At 35.1% G+C, this 16,484-nt stretch overlaps 1 long non-coding RNA gene across 1 annotated transcript in view; it reads right to left on the bottom strand.

Moving 5' to 3' along the window:
* Positions 1-2,978, bottom strand: part of LOC134475245 (uncharacterized) — a 39,125-nt gene extending 36,147 nt beyond the window's left edge. Inside the window, exon 1 of the long non-coding RNA XR_010046290.1 lies at positions 2,806-2,978. This is a non-coding gene — a long non-coding RNA (uncharacterized LOC134475245). The remainder of the gene's footprint in view (positions 1-2,805) is intronic.
* Between the last annotated feature and the right edge of the window lie 13,506 nt (positions 2,979-16,484).

The following is a 16,484-nucleotide window of genomic DNA, read 5'->3' as shown; positions in this document are numbered from 1 at the left end:
AGCAAGATGGCAGATTAGGAGATCCCATACATCATCCCTCCACAAAATAATAATAGTCATAATGATAAACATTTAACAATTACTCACAGATTAAAAATAGCTCTTGCACGGTTCAGTACAACTAAGGAGCTGTAACAATCAAGTGAAGAAAATACCTGAGGTAGCCATAGAGAAAAATTTCAGCAAGGTTGCCTGCATCACTCCATACTCGGGGCCAACACAGTTTGGTTCCTAGAGAGCCTCTCAGCCATGATTCCCACTGGGGCAAAACAAAATGTTCACAGCAGCTTTTGCCACTAAACACCCTGCAGTCTTCTCTGACACTGAATCCAGCTCACACAGCTGCCTGGAACCTCTATGACACTGCACTCACTTGAACTGAGAGCCACACTGAACACCAGCTTTACTACAGGAGTCACTTGTGTACATCCCTGGATCAGTGTCAGTGCTGAACTTCTCCATACCCAACCCCTCCACAAACTCTCACCCATCCACTTTTAGCCCTGGGATAACCACACACATGCCTGTGACTCAAATATGAATCTGTATCAATGCTTGCACAGCTTCAGACCAGACCCAACACACATTAAGTCTGCCACTGATGAAACCCTTTCCCTACTGAAGCCAGTATGCAAAATGTGGAAGAGGCAACTGTGGAAGAGGTTCCTTTAAATGTACAGGCATCAGCACAAGGGTACAAGGAACACATCCAAAGAACAATGACATCATATCATCAAACGAATAATAAATTTCTAGTAATTGTGTTCAAAGACATAGAAATCTATGAATTGCTTAGTAAGAAATTCAACATAATTTCTTAAGAGAATTTCTGTAATTTGTAATAGAAAACAAACAACTCAATGACAAAAAACACAATGTATGAATAAAACAATAATCTCAATAGACAGAGAAATTCTGATACTTCAAAAAATAAATGAAATGAAAAATGCAATAGAAAGCTAGAAGAACAGAGTCCATCCCATAAAACTTCAAAAAGAAGTAGTAACTTGAAGATAGGTCATTTTGTATTATCTAGGCCCAGTAGGAAAAAGTTAAAAAATGAAAATAGTAAAGAATGTCTACCAGATTTCTGGGATAATGTCAAGCAAACAAAAATATTCATCATGGGTATTTCAGGAGGAGAAGCAAGAGAAATGATGCAGAAAGCTTATTCAAAGAAATAATAACTAAAAGTTTCCCAAGCTTGATTGAGGAAGGAAATAGGCATAGATTCAAGGATTCCAAATAGGATAAACACAGTGTATAACTGCAAGATCTTTTATGCAAGCCTTAAGTTACTTAAAGGAAAAACATGTAATAGCTGCAAAAAATGTAAAGAGAAAGGAATCAATGAAAATACCCAAACACCTCCACCAACTGACAAAAGGACACAAGGAAAGGAAGAGAGTATAAAACAATTGATAAAGAGAAAAAACAAGAAAATGACACTTGTGAGTCCTCACCTACCAATGACTACTTCAACTGTAAATAGGTTAAATGATCTGATCAAAATATGTGAATTGAATGAATGGGTTAAAAAAAGATAAAGTAAGATTCAGCAATATATTATCTCATACAGACGCTTTTTTAATATAAGGACACTCATAGACTATAACTGAAGGCTTGCAATAAAAGTACTCCAGGAGAATAGGAACCAGAAAAAGAAGAGGTGATCCTTGCACATTATATACAATGTGTCACACTGTACCACCCAAATATGCAATATTGTTTTGTAAATTAAAATAATAATTGTAATTAAGAGATGATACCTGGCAATTAAAAGAAGGGATGACTATGAAGGTAACAAAAAACAAGAGTAAGTCAAAAACTGTCTTTGGAGAAGAACAAAATAGAAAGTCGTTATATTTTAATAAAATTGTCAATTCAAAAGGAAAATATAAAAAGTGCAAATTTACAATTACTTAACATCAGAGAACCTAAATATGTGATGCAAATATTGACAGATCTGAAGAGTAGTGCAGTAATAGTAGGATTCTTCAATATTCCACATTCAGTAATGACATAACATCCAGAGAAAAAATCAATAAATATCTGATTTGAACCACACTCAGAACAAATGAACTTAGCAGTTATAGAACATTCTATCAAACAGCAAAAGGATGCACATTCTCTTTAGACATACTCACATCTTCCAAGATAAGTAACTTATAGATTATAAAACAAGTCTTAACAAATTTAAGTTCAAAACCATTCTGAATATGTTTTATTATCACAATGGGATGAAACTGGAAAAGAATAATGATGAGAAAACAGGAAAACTCAAAAATCGTGGACAACACATTGAAGAACTATTAATTCACAATGAAAACCACACAGGAATTTTAAAAAATATCTAGGGATGAAAAAAATCTTATAGTAAAAAGGAATTTTATAACAATAAATGTCTACATTTAAAAAAATAACCTTCAAATAAATAACCTATGTATATAATTCAAGGAAATGGAAAAATAAGACAGACAAATTAAGGCCAAAATCAGGAGAAGGAAGAAAATAATAAAGATGAGTATAAATAAATGAAATAACAAATAGTAAGCAATAGAAAAGATCAAAGAAATTAAGAATTGGTTGATTGAAAAGATAAATGAAAGCAGCTGAGAAGATGGCAGATCAATAAGCCACAAAATAAAGATCTTCTCGAGAGAAACAGCTCAGATGCTGGAATAAAACATCCTGGAGAAGATCACATGGAAGGAGATAGATTCTCTTGACCCAGGAAGAAACCAAAGGGAAAAAAGAGCGAGAAAAAAAAGAAAATCATGGATAGAAGGCTATTGATATACTCACTGTCACCAGAGCCCATCACATCATACATGAAACACTGCTGGAATCCAAAGACACAGAGCTGCAGTGAAGTTGGGGGTGGGTGAGCCTGAGGGCCTCTGCAAGAGGAAGTGGTGGGGAGGGGAGTGGGGGAGCAGAAAGCAGCACTTGGCTCACAGATCTGTACCAGCTCACAATATGTGTGAAATCAGTCCTCCTACAGGAATGGGCAACCGACCAGGTGGCAGTTTGGAATCGAGCAGGCTAAACCCAGAACTAGAACTGCAGCAGCTTCAATCAGTCACTCCTAGCACAGAGCAGATTAGTGAGAATTGCTTGGACTGAGTTCTGCTTCTGTGCATGATCCAATTGCAAAGGACAAGGTGTCCTTGAAGGTATACCTAACCAGCCCCATCCATGTGGCACACACTAACATGGTGATGACTCCCAGAGCTTGACCAGCCCAGAAGGGAGGGGAGAGCCTGCCCCACCCCTGTTTGTACATCAGTGGACATCAGCAGACTGGGGAGGGCAGCAATCCCAAGCCAACACACTAAAGTAATCATAGCCAATACAGGAAGTGCCAGGGGCCTTCATTATCCATTCTGGAAGAAACCAGAAACATGACAAAAGGAAAAAACAAAAGGGAATCTCCAGCCCCCAACACAAACACTACTGGCTCAGGAGAGGCAAACACAAAAGATATTTGCAGTTGCACACCTGCAGTGTCTGAAAAAGCAGCATCTGACATAAAGAATTATCTTTGTGACATTATAAAAGAACTAAAAACAGAAATTGTAATACAAGTAAAGGAAGATATAAGAAAAATAATAAAGGAAATGCTAAGTACCTCTCAAGAAGACACAGATGGAAGAATGGAGGAGCATAGAAAAAGGAGAGAAACCTTTGATGAAGAATATAAAAAAAACTAGAATACATGAAACATTCAAAGAGACTACCATGAAATAAAAACTCCATTGAAAGCTGGCAAAACTGCTTGAAAGAAACTAAAGATAGACTATCAGATCTTTTTAAAAAATTTTATTTAAGGAGAAAAAGAAAAAAACAGAAAAAGGGTACAAGTTATGCAGAATTTCAAAAAAAGACAGCAGGAAATCACTAGTTAATAGATTAAATATTGTCATCTTAGAAATAGTTGTTCAAGTTACAAAATTAAAGCTTATAACGTGGACATTCAAACAGTGACACTGCAAACAGTTCTGTTCAATGATCCAACAAAAACTCAAGAATATGGCTATCTATCTTATACACTTAAATATACATGCAGTTATATCCTTTAGAGCACTTTCTTTTCCTCACTTTTTTACAATGAAAATTACACATTTTGGGTTTTATTACTTCCACAGTTCTTCTTACTTTTTTTTGAAGAGAATAAGACCAAATGTGACATAACAAAACAGAATCAGTAAAATCAAAAGGATGGACATAGTACATAATGTAAAAACAGATTACAAGGTGATCAACACTGGCTACCATAATGCCTCTTGCTATCTTTAAAAGAATTGCCTATATCATCAGTTATAATAAAATTGAACAAAACAGTAAAGAACAAAACCTATAAAACCAAAACGTTGGAGACATTACAGGACTTCAAAAGGAGATAATAGTCAAACCAGAATGGGCATCATAGTGAATCTTATTGTCTTCACAGTTGTTGCCTATACTCTCAAACTTGGTACTATCAAGCAAAACAGAATGGATTAAAATCAGTCAAAACAAGATGGTGAGAGCAATACAAGGTTTCAAATCAAGTTAATAGGAAATCAAAGTGGGTTACTATAATATATCCTGATATTTTTCCCTTAATTAAAAAGATAAAAATAAAAAATAAATAATAAAAAAAGAGATTGAGATAAAAGAGGACATAACAACAAAACAGCACAGGTCAGAACATAACCATTTAAGCAAAATAGTGTTTCAACACAGATATCCCGACATAATAGTAGTTACCATAATGTCTCTTTCCTTGAAATCTTTGAGCATAACTTCATATACTGTAGCATCAAACATATCAAGCAATGTAAAACCATTCAAGAAAATGACAGTATTACCGGATGTTTAGAACCAACTAATAGAAAATGAATAGTGGTTTCTGTATTATCTCCTTGTCTATAAAAGTTTTTGTTTATATTATCACATATAGTAAAATCCAATAAGATATAACATGTTAAGACTGATGGAAACAGAAGAACAAAAGCTTGATGGGACTTCAAAACAAGATGATATTAAATCAGCACTAGCTATTATGATGTCTTGTTTTCTCCAAAATAGCTGTTTCTACCATCCAACATTCTTTGCCTCATTTCTGTTGAGCTCTTTTTCTGTCATTAGTTGTCAGTATTTCTTCTTCATTTTTGCTTTCTGATCCCATTCATTGTGGCCTCTCTGCTACTGTTTCTGGAATCTTGGTATTTTTCTATTTTAGAATGTCCTGCAGTACTCTCTGTAGAGTTGAATTGGTGGTTGAAAATTCTCCTAGCTCCTCTTTATCCTGGAAGCACCTTGTTTCTCGATCAGTTTCTAGGGACAGTTGTACAGGATATATCAATCTTGTCTGGAGGTTATTATCTTTCAAAGCTTGAATTATTTCCCCCCATGCTCTTCATGATTTGATGGTTTGTGCCAAGAAGTCTGCTATAATTCTGATGGGTGTTCCCTTGTAAGTGATCTGTTTCTTGTCTCTGGCGGCTTTTAATATTCTGTTCTTATATTGGATTCCTGGAATTTTGATTATTGTATGCCTGGGTGTAGCTCTGTTTGGGTTGTAGGTGTCTGGGGTCATGTATGCCTCACACATCTATCTTTACCTTTTGCTAAATTAGGGAAATTCTCCTGGATTATTTCTGTGAATAGCTTTTGTAGTTCATTTGTTTGTGTTCCTATTTCTTCTTTTATGTTCTTAATTCTTAAGTTATTGATCCTCTTATCATCTTCTAGCCTTTGTATTATTGCTATTTGGTTCCTTGTTATTTTTAAGAAGTTTTTAATTTCAGGCTCTCACATTACAAATCTGTCCTCCAGTTCACCAATCTACCCTTAGTTTCTTTCAAGGTGTTATGCCAGCTTTTAGTAGAGTTTTTAGTTTCCTAGAATTCTCTTTGAATCTGCTTCATGCATTCTATGTTTTCACTATTTTCTCTATCAAACAATTATCCCCCTTTTTTCTGTTATTCCATTCTTCCATCTGTTTTTTCTTGGTAGGTGCTTATCATTTCTTTAAGTATTCTACTTATATCTTGCTTTACTTGGTTAAATACTTCACTTTTGAAATCATCTATGAGGTCCTGAAGATATTGTTTTATGTCTATTGGTGCCTTGTCTGATATTGCATGCTTACTGTCCTCATTCTCCTTTGCATTTACCTTTTCTGGATCAATGTTCTCAGGATTGGGGACTGAGGACCTTTTCTTGTTGCTTCCTCTTCCCATACTTTTTGTTCCTTCCATACAAGTGTATATAGGAGGCCCAGTTTTTTTCTTTGCCGGTTACAGTTTGTTTGAATTGCACTGGCTAGGTGTTCCCACCCACTGCAGTGTATTAGGGAGACACAGACCTGGGCAGCCTATGCTGGGCCCACTCCTCCAGGTCAGTCAACCTCTGAAGGCTTCACTGCATTAGGGTGCACTGCCAGGCACGGGGACCTGGTTTGGTCTAGCCTATTGGGTCTTAGTCTGTGGCATCACCCAGGTGAAGCACTACCTACCAATCCTGCTTGAGAGGGGAATATGTGACTGAAGTCAATGCAGCATCCTGTTCTGGCTAGTCTGCCCAGTCCCAGAATGTCCTCTGTAGGAGCCTCCTTATCTATGGAAGCATCCCTGTTCCTCTCACTCACCACAGATCCATGCAGAGCTCCCCACCAGCTCTGCTCTCAAATAGGTTCACCGATTCCTGCTCTCAGAGCTTTCACATCTCTATCCCTGCTGTGCCAATTCAGATGCAGTGGCAGTGGCAGGAAATTCAAGCCATGGTTTCCAGAGGTGTAGGTTCCAGCATAGGCACTGAGATGTTAGCTGTTCCAGTTGTGGCACCGGTATTGCATTTCCAGTTGGTTTCTCTCAGCTTAGTTCATTCCTGGTTTGGCAGGGTATATAGCCCCCTGCTTAGGACTCCCCACACCACACCATTCCTGGAATCTAAGGTGGCTATCTCAGAGAGCCACTGTAGCTGCTGTTATCTATATGCCATGTTCTCCCAGAAGCCCTACTATCAGATCTTGAAGATAAGTTTGCAATGTGTGATCATGAAAGGAATGATCTCTTAAAAATAAAAAGGAACCGGGAAGTAATAATACAAAGGCTAGAAGATGACAAGAGTGTCTATAACTTAAGAATAAAAAATGTGAGTGAGGAAGCAGGGGTAAACACAAATGAAATACAAAGATTAGTGATAGAAATAATTAAAGAAAACTTTCCAAGCATAGAAATGCTGTTCAGATATATGAGGTATACAGAGCTCCAGCCAGCTATAACCAAAATAGATCCACACCCAGACATACAATAAATCAAGATCCTAGAAATTTAACACAAGAACAGAATATTAAAAGCTGTCAGAGAAACAAAACAGATTACCTATAAAAGAAAACCCATCAGAATCACAACAGACTTCTTGTCACAAACCATCAAATCAAGAACAGCTTGGAGTGAAGTATTCCAAGTCCTTAAAGAAAATAACCTCCAACCCAGATTGATGTACCTTGCAAAACTATCTCTCAAAATTAATATGGAAACAAGATCCTTCCATGACAAAATGGAACTGGGGGAGTTCATGTCCAGCAATCCAACCCTACAAAAAATATTGAAGGACATTCTAGAGAGAGAGAGAGACAAAGACCATAGTTTCAAAAACAGTGACAGAGGAGGCTCACTGAATGGGGCAGACAATGGAATGAAGGGGAAAAGTAGACAACCAACAACAGAAAAATAGCATGGCAGAGATGATGCAGAGAAGGATGGCAATAATCACTAACATGGATGCCTCTGACACACTAATAAAAAGAAATACAGGCAGAGTGGATCAGAAGACACGGTTTATTAAGATGATCTATATAAGAAATATATTTAACCTGGAAGAAGGTTTATAGACTGGAAGTCTAAAATGAGAAAACAATGCTCGATGTGACAGGGAACCAAAAAAAAAAGTGGGGGTAGCTTGTTTATCAGTTGAAGATTGGTTGGAAAGACATAACACTATTATACAATGGAGAACTACTCAGCTATAAGAAAGGAAAACCTTGAGGCTCTTGTAGGTAAATGGACACAACTTGAGACCAAGCTCAGGGGTAAAAAGTTTCAGAACCACTTAAGTAAATAGTGGGTTGCCTCCCTATTCTAAAAACTAAAGTAGTTAATGGGATAACAAAATGTGCAATGCACCCTGGAAAAGTGAAAGGGAGGGATTGTCTAAATAGGGAAGGCAGAGGACATTGGTAATCTTGTATCATGATTTGAAACGCATATTGCTTTCATTGCTCTGTTTAGTTTTATTACATTCTGTTTCAGTTTGTCTACTTGTATTAGATTTGAGAGCATAGATAGTTATTCTAAAGATGGTAGGGTATAATATGGTAACCATTTTAATTTCTTATTAATTTAATCTGAAACTCTGTATTGCTTCCACTGCCTTGTTTTGACAGATTTTATTTGAATCTGTCTTGTTCAATAACTATTTTATCTTGACTGATTTTATTTGAATTTGTTGTTTGTAGTATCAAGTCTGAGAGTATAGGCAACTATTCTGAAGACAATAAGAGTCACTATGATACTCATTCTGGTTTGACTATTACCCTCTTTTGAAGTCCTATAATTTTTCCAATGTTTTGTTTTTAATGATTTTGTTCTGTACTGGTATGTTCAATTTTATTGTACCTGATGATATGGGCAATTCTATTGAAGATAACAAGAGACATTATGGTAACCATTGTAGATCACCTTGTATCGTGGTTTTAAATTATATGCTATGTCCATCCTTTTGTTTTGAATGACTCCATTTTGTTTTTTTCCCTCATTTGGTTTTATGCTTTTCAAAATAATTTTTTTAAAAGATAAATGAAAAGGATAACTTTTAACTAGATAATGGGAGAAAAAAGAGAAGACTTAAATAAATAAAATCAGAAATAAACAGATACGTCAGAAGTTAAAAGGATTCTTAGGGACTATTATAGAAAATTTTATATCAATGTTAGATAGTCTAGAAAAAGTTAATTCATGGAAACATAAACTATTAAACTGAATGTGAGCAAATAGGTAACCTGAAACAACAGTAACAAGGAAGCATACTGAATAGGCTATCTCAACACAGACAAGTTCAGAAACTAATGGCTCCACTGGAGAAGTCCACCAAATAACAAAGGCCATGTATGTATAGCCTATCAGCAAAACTAGACTTCATATAAAAAGCTGAGAGATTTCCCTTAAAGATCAGTAACACAGCAAGGATGCTGACTCTCACCACTTCTATTGTACAGGGTACTGGAAGATAAAGTAACTAGGCAAGAAAAGAAATAAAATGGATCCAAGCTGGTGAGAAAGCAGTGAAATTGTATATTCAGGTGGCATAATCTTAAGTGTAGAATGTTGTAAAGATTATATCCAAAAACTACAATGAATTATGTATGGAAACAGGGTGGAATCAGTTAGTTAAAATTATAAGAAAAATAAAATTTATTCCTAACTGGACAAAAAACTGTGCAGGTAGTCCTCTGAGTGGCTTTGGAGTAACCCAGTCTTTTTCATTTTCTCACTTATAGTTCTCAAGAACTCCATAAAGCTGGGCATGACAGTGCATTCCTGTAATCCCAGCACTCAAGAGGCTGCAGAAGTGTCACGTTGAGTTTAAGGCCTTCCTGAGCTACATAGTAAGTTCAAGACAAGCCTGAAGTACCTAATGAAACTGTCTCAAAATAAAACCCTGTAGAATGTGCTGGGAATATAATCATTGGGTAGGTAAGGACTTCTTGGAAAAGCTCAGGTTCTGTTCCAGCCCCCAGTTCCAGAATGTCCTTCAATGCTTTAGATCAGCGAGGCATGGTGTTCCAAGAATAAGACCCACAGCAGGTTGTTTCCTGGGTTCCTCATCTGAGTTGCAGTGCACCTGTGGCATAATATGAATCACAACAGCAAAGACTCCACCCACCCAAGGACACCTTCATGAGCACTGAGTGATTGGATCATGAGGAATCTATGGTTCTACTTCCTCTTCTGCTTATCTTTAGGTGGTAAACCAACTTCATGTAACCTGTTGCTTTAGAGTGTACTCTGTCTCACCAGACTCAGCCAAGTCAGCAACCAGGCCACAATGACCCTACTTCGCAAACTACATTGCTGTATATTAGCAATAGATAATTAGAAAGTGAAATTTGAAAACACCATTTAAGATAACATAAAGCATCAAATATCCAGGGACAGATGCATTAAAGGATGATCAGATTTTTTTAAAATTGTCAAATAATGACATATTCCATGCTCATGTACCAATATTATTAAAATATACAGTGAGGTACTATACTGCCATAAACATAAACTTGAAGCATTCATAGATAAATAGATGCACTTGAGAGCACAAGAGAAATAAGTCAGACACATGAGCTTAAATATTGTTGGGTTCTCTTAAAAGAGCAATATACACATATACATATGTATGTGAGACAGGAGTAGGAATGATTGCAATGTATTAACTTTGGTTATTCTCTTCTCATTTTTTATGAAATTTTGTTTTAGTTGTTCATAAAATAAAATAAAGACATTAATTCTTCCAAAATAGATGAATAGAATCAATACAATACCAATAAAAATTTTAAGCAATCTGTTTAAAAATAGAAAGCAATTGAAACTTTTATAAAAGTGCAGAGAAAGGGAACATAATAATGTATTTTGAGAAAGAGTAACAAGGTTTCAGAGCTCACACTATCAACTGGAAAATTTATTAAGCATCCAGAGTAATTATGAGAGGGTAACAATGGAAGCAATAAAAAGAATCCACACATCATGCACAAAGTACAATTTTCAACAAATATACCTAAATTATCTCTTCTGTTGTTTAAGTATTTATAAGGTGTTTCATGAAGACTTAAAGTAGCTATACATTTTTCAGCTTTATTAAGAAATATTTAATACATAAAAGATTGAAAAAGTGTAATTCACGGTTTGCACTATCTACTGTTTTTTCTCTTTCTACTGTAAGACATTATGACAAGCTTTTTTTTGAAATGTTTAGTCCAGTTACATTTAAATCACTGTTCATGATATTGTATTTAGATTTTTATATTCCTTAAGTACTTTTTATCCCATCCTAATTCCTCTTTTACTTATTTTTATAATAATATGATGCACATTGTAAGATTCAGTTTTCATTCCTCTGCGAGTATTTTAATTGATTTGTTGTGTGTGTTTCTATTTAGTTTTTATGACATGCTATCAAAAATAAAGGTTTTTAAACAAGACATTTTCACCTCTCAATCCCACCCTTTGTAGTACAGTTGTATATATTATGTGCAAGTTTATGCAATAATACATCATAATATAGTGTTATAATTTTGTTTAAATAAGTTGTATTGTGAATAAAGTCATAAAAGGAGTCCTTTCTCATAAAGTTACAACTTCTGATAACTATTTGTATCTTCCTGGAGACCTAGGTTTTCATGATCTGAATTTTCTTTAGTCTAAATACATTCATCATCAGTTTCTATATTGATCTAGTTACATAAATTCTACTAATTTTTTTTACCTGAAAATGTCTTTACTTCACTATCATTTATTAAAAAGTTTTTTGTGGAGGTAAAATTATATGTTATGGACTTTCATTTGCCTGATTTTAGTGCTATAGTCATCATTCTATTGTCTATCAGCTTTCATTGTTCTTGTACTGTAACCTATACTGATAGCATTGCTATCCTGTATACAACAACATTTATTTTCTCTGGCTAATCATGTATTGAGAAAATCTCTAAGGACTCAAAATACTATTAGAACCATTAGAACTTATTAGAACATTTAAATGTATTCAGTAATGTTGTAGGACATAAAATCAATATGTGAAAATTAATCATTCATATTTTATTTTGAAATTATGTATCATTTTATTCTTTTTTGTTTTTAAAATAAAAATGAAAATCCTGTTTCTCTACATCAATAGAAAATTGCATGAAAATTAAAGCGATCCCACTTACAATACCAAAAACAAAACCCTAAGAATATGTTTAACCAGTGAAAGAGCTCTACAATGAAAACTATAAAACAATGATGCAAGTAATTGAAGAGGATACCAAAATATGAGAAAGTGTCCCATACTGACAGGTTGAAAGAATGAAAATTATCTGAATGTCCATAACACATAAAGTAAACTACAGATTCAATGCAATTCCTACCAAAATTCAAGCAACATGTAGAAGTAGAAAAATTCAAAACTTCATATAAAATCACAAAAGACTCAAATAGCTAAAGAAATCTTTAGCAAAAAGAACAAATCTGGAGTTGTCATATTATTTGATTTCAAAGTATACTATAAAGCTTTAATTAGTAAAACAGCATTGTACTGGCAAAAGTCAAATACATAAACCAATAGAGCAAGATAGAGAGTATAAAAATATATTCATGCATCCGCAACCAGTAGACTTTTGACAAAGGTATCAAGAAAAAAAAACCAGAAAAGAAAAATCTGTTCAGTGGTAGAAGGAAATTGGATATCTACATGTGGAAGAATAAAATTAGATAATTATTATTCATCATATAAAAATCCAAAATATATGAAAGATTTAAATGTAAGACCCAAATGTACTAGGAGAAAATGTAGGAGAAATGTTTTATTTAAGGTTTTTAACAATTAGATTATAATAGGTATATATGCATTTCATTTGGAAGTACTGTGACTAAATATTTAAAAAACATGAAGTTCTTACATCTGTACACTGAAATTTTCTATTCCAAATATAAGAAATTAAGCTACTATTTTAAAAAATATTTTTGAATATTCTATATCTTTCTCTTCACCTGCAGGCATCTCAATTATACATGAATTAGATTTCTTGATGCTTATATATCACAGGGACTGTGTTCATTTAATACATACTTTGTGAGTGTTTTATTTTTGATAATTCCTCTTGATATTTCTTCAAATTTTCTGGCCCATACTTTTTTCCAATGTGGTATTTTTTCTATCTTGTGAATCTTTCACTTCAAGTGATTGCATTTGCTTTTGCTGATAATTTTTATTTCTCTGTTGAAATTCATCATCTGTTCCTAATTTTGAATGTATTTTAATTTAAGTTCTTGAAAATCTCATCCCAAAGTATTATTCATCTCAAGTTCTTCCAATCATGTTTGTGTCTTTGGGTCATATTTTGTTGTTTTATTATTTATTTAGTAATATTTTATTATTAGACATTATTAGTGATTCTTCTTAAGGCTATAATTTTATAACCTTCTTCCTAAGAGAGGAAACTTTTTGTTTTAGCAGACAGTTAAAATTATTAATGAGTCTAAAGAGAAATATTTTACATTTTTTCAGAGGTTAATGTTACACTTTGCTAAAAAATATCTGGTCTTAGTTTTGACTTAGTCTCAATGCAGATGCTGTAGTCTTACAGCATAGCCTTCACTGCTTATTATGCTTTATGTCCAGATGTTCCCCAAAAGTCTCATGCAGTTATGGAGGCCAGATTTTCAGAGATGGCTGAAACTAGATTTTGCAACTAATTCATGGTCCAATTCAACAGTGTAATTGCTACACTGTCCTAGGGTGGGTAGCCTGCATACAATATAAAGGACAGAAAGAGGATTTTCATTTCTCTCTCTTTTTCCATTTCTTTCTGTCTCTGTCTCTTTCTGTCTCTCTTCTCTGTCTGTCTCTGCTTCTCTCTCTGTCTCTCTCTCTCTCTCTCTCTCTCTGTCTCTGTCCCCCTTCGTGTGTGTGTGTGTGTGTGTGTGTTTCTGCTGTCATCTGCCTGCTTGCCATGAATTGCTCTCCTCTGTGAAGCTACCCTACTTTGGAGATAGTTGATTATGGACTAAAATCTTTATAAACTGTGAGCAAAATAAACCTTTCCTCCTTTACCTTTGAGTGTTGGATATTTTGTCTTGGCAACAAGATAAGTAACTAAGACAGTGCTAAAGTGTGGATTATAGTGAAGATCCTAAGGTGTTTATTAAGTCTCTTACAATAGATAGGACATAATTTCAAATAATCTCTCTCATTCTGAAAGGTAGCTAAAATATCCTTAATATCTCCTTTCATATGTTAATTTTTACTTTATCTCCTGTAAGTGTCCACAGCTCAGGTATTAGCCAATGACTTGAAGTCCTTGGCCCCTATGGTTCCCTATTCTGTCTGAGATCCCTGTCCTTAGATTCCATCTGCCATAGTGGCATCTTTGCTTCTAATACCTTAATCAGTTAGCAGCTTGTTAATGACTAACTCTATGTCCTCCTGATCATGCACTTTACTCAGGGAAATTCTGTATATGGACTTGTCAAGATCTAACTCCTTTACAGTTTTTAATCATTCAGAACAAACTCTACTACTCAAAATAGTTGTGCTTGTTGATTTTTTAATTTTGAATTTATGTTTATGAAAGTCAAAATGATGTTAGCCTCTTTTTTCCTGATCCCATACTTTTTACCTGAAAGAATATAAAGAACAATAATAAGGTTTCTTGAGGATTTGAATAAAAGAATGCATAGAGAGAAAGACATCAGATATTTCAATGGGCAAAGTCTGAGGTAAAAGGGTCCACTGAGCACTGCATCCCCTGACACTGATGAAGCACAAACCCTCCAGTAGATATTGATTTGGAAAAATCTATAATGACTTGTGAAGAATCATACCATATTCTTTCAACTGAAAGATATGTGAAAAAAAAATAACATGCACATTACAACTCCATATTTATGAAAGTCCGTATGTATGCACAAATATCCACATAAAAGAAACTGAAAGATTCAGGAATATTAGCAATTTAAGAGTTTACTCAAGTATAACTAAGGCAGCATATTTGTTTACATTTTGGCTACTCCAAGCATTACTTAGGCAGGTGTCATTTCAAACCATCAATTCCTGTATTGAATAAGTTTGATAAAATTGTCATTTTTGTATTTCCTGTTATATACCAGACCGAAAGTAGTTAATAAATGCTACCTCTAGATATAAGTTTTTGCTTTTTCATTGTCTCCTTTATACACATTTCCATTTTCTACTTTCAATAGAATAAAATATATACTTGCAATGAAAAGAAAATTCCCTGGTTCATCTATACATTATTGTTATACAGGAAGCAAGAAAAAATAGGTGTGCATATCAGTTACAAGTGTGGCCACCTTAAGAATTCCTAGTAGGGGTCCCGTATGGTTGGTATGGATGTTCACCTCAGTGCAGATTGCTTCCTCCTATACTATGATGGGTAAGGAGAGCTCTTGTGCAGATTTATGACCTTGGATTTCATCTCTAATAGCACTTCTAGCAGCCCCTCTTCTTTAAGGATCAAAATAGCAAGACAGGCAAAGCAGTTCCATTTAGGAGTCCAAGACCATGTGTATGACCAGAACCAACCTTAATAATATTCACATGAAACATCATCCTTTGCCATTCTTCTATGCAAATCTCAGAATACAAAAGATTGCACTACAAACTGTTCTACTACGCACCACTCAAATGTCATTGCCCACAGACTTGAGTTTTGTTACAAATTATGGAAAAACAGATATCACAGTTCCTTTAACAATCATGTCACAAAAGTACCTTTGCCAAAGTAGGCCTAATAAGTGGAAATAAACAATGCATCTGTCTTTCACTATGGCAGTCAACTTGTTAGTTTCCTACCATGTTAGTTTCATACAGGAATCAGAATACAAGACAATGACTCTACCAACAAACAGATTGGAGTCTGCATCAAAAAAAGAAAAGTTAACACTGAGGGGTGACAGAAAAACCAACAGAGAAGGTAGAGAGAAGCCAACAGGCCACAGCAGTTCTTACTTTAAGATCAGTTTAGGACAAGACCCAGGACTATGAGACTAGCAGGAGGTATTGCTGCTGGTCACCAGTGATGAGCTTCAGCAGCAGCAGATGTCGCTGGATTCTATGAGGATTTGTTCAAAGAAGTCAGCTACCTTCTGCCTGGACTATACAAGTTTCTATTTCCTGCATCCAAGCCCTGCAAGTTTCTCTCAGTAGAAATAGTAAAGACATGTGTCACAAAGGTTCTCTCTTTCCAGGGTTTTGCCTGGGGACCAAACCTTCCTGAGCCGGACCCAGTGCTGACAGGGAGGCAGCCGGCAGATATTATTCCTAGGCTTCTGGGCATAAGGACAGATGGAAAACCTGTGACCACTTCATACTGTCTCACAATGTGTTCACACCATAGACATGGCAAGAGCCTTGTCAAATTATCTTCATCCAAAGTGCTAAAAATTGATAGACTTCGTTTACAGGAAAGAACTACCCTCCGAAAATCTTCAAGCTCCTTTATCTTCCCAAGCATCCTGAACACATGCCAGCTGTGACTAAGGCAAAGACCACACTTAGCTGCAAACATGCAAGATAGCCACAGTGGTGTTCACCCAGAGCCCCTGCCTTGTGGGAAATAGAGCTGGCAGAGCTGGTGATAGTTTATTTCCATCTTTGATGATTTCTTGAGTTCATTTAGTGCTCGCCTTTCACAGTCACCCGGGACACCTCCTCAGTGATACCAT

This window comes from Cavia porcellus, unplaced genomic scaffold (genome assembly GCF_034190915.1).
Source record: "Cavia porcellus strain 051 isolate PalLab524CR breed Dunkin Hartley unplaced genomic scaffold, mCavPor4.1 scaffold_2, whole genome shotgun sequence".
Classification (NCBI taxonomy): Eukaryota; Metazoa; Chordata; class Mammalia; order Rodentia; family Caviidae; genus Cavia; species Cavia porcellus.
This window is presented reverse-complemented; position numbering and strand designations above follow the sequence as displayed.